The 995-nt window shown below is 46.6% G+C and overlaps 1 non-coding gene across 1 annotated transcript; it reads right to left on the reverse strand.

The window, feature by feature from the left end:
• Nucleotides 1–622: 622 nt before the first annotated feature.
• Nucleotides 623–729, reverse strand: LOC130734846 (small nucleolar RNA R71). Its single transcript, XR_009018185.1, has one exon. It is a non-coding gene; the product is annotated as a small nucleolar RNA R71 (small nucleolar RNA).
• Between the last annotated feature and the right edge of the window lie 266 nt (nt 730–995).

A 995-nucleotide genomic window follows, 5' to 3' on the forward strand; every position in this document is an offset into this window, starting at 1 on the left:
CATTGCATTGAACAGGTATTACTAACCTTTCTTTGGTTGTGTATTTCAGTTTATGCAAGGTAGGCTTGGCACGGATCCATTGGAGTTTGATCCGGAGCCTGAACGTACCCTCCATCGTCGTCGAGCTCAGCAAAGAGCTGCTGAGATAGCCGCCATGGCTGCCCATATGATGGAGGAGGAATTGCAAGCCCACATTGAACAAAGAGTGAATGAGGCTATTGCTCAAAGACTTCAAGAGCAAGAAGTGGAGAATGTCAATCGTTCTCTTAGAGGCCTCACCTCGGCTGCCATGAGCTACGATTATCCGGGCAGCATAGTTTCCCCCGATGGCACGGGAAATTTTGAGCTGAGGCCGACATTCATCAATTTGGTGAGCCAAAATCAGTACGGTGGAGGTGCTCTTGAAGATCCTCATGCACACATGGAGCGGTTCATCCGCAATTGCAACACCTACAGAGTTCAGAATGTTTCAGCGGACACCATCCGCTTGAGTTTGTTCCCTTTTTCATTGAGGGATACTGCTGAAGAGTGGTTGAATTCACAACCCCAAGGTAGCATTACATCTTGGGAGGACTAGGCTGAGAAATTCACCACAAGGTTTGTTCCAAGAGCCCTCTTGAGAAAGCTCAAGAATGACATCATGACTTTTGCTTAATCCACCGATGAAAATCTCTATGAAGCTTGGGAAAGGTTCAAAAAGCTCTTGAGGAGGTGTCCTCAACATAACCTCACCCAAGCGGAACAAGTAGCAAAGTTCTATGATGGTCTCCAATATTCTTCGAGGTTTGGCTTGGATGCGGCTTCAAACGGTGAGTTCGATGCCTTACTTCCACAAGTGGGGTACGAGTTGATTGAAAAAATGGCTATAAGGGCCATGAACTCAAGTAATGAACGCCAATCCCGAAGAGGGGTCCTAGAGGTTGAGGCTTATGATCAGCTCATGGCCTCCAACAAGCAACTCTCCAAGCAAATGAATGAGATTCAAAATCAAATGA

Source organism: Lotus japonicus, chromosome 1 (assembly GCF_012489685.1).
Source record: "Lotus japonicus ecotype B-129 chromosome 1, LjGifu_v1.2".
Lineage (NCBI taxonomy): Eukaryota > Viridiplantae > Streptophyta > Magnoliopsida > Fabales > Fabaceae > Lotus > Lotus japonicus.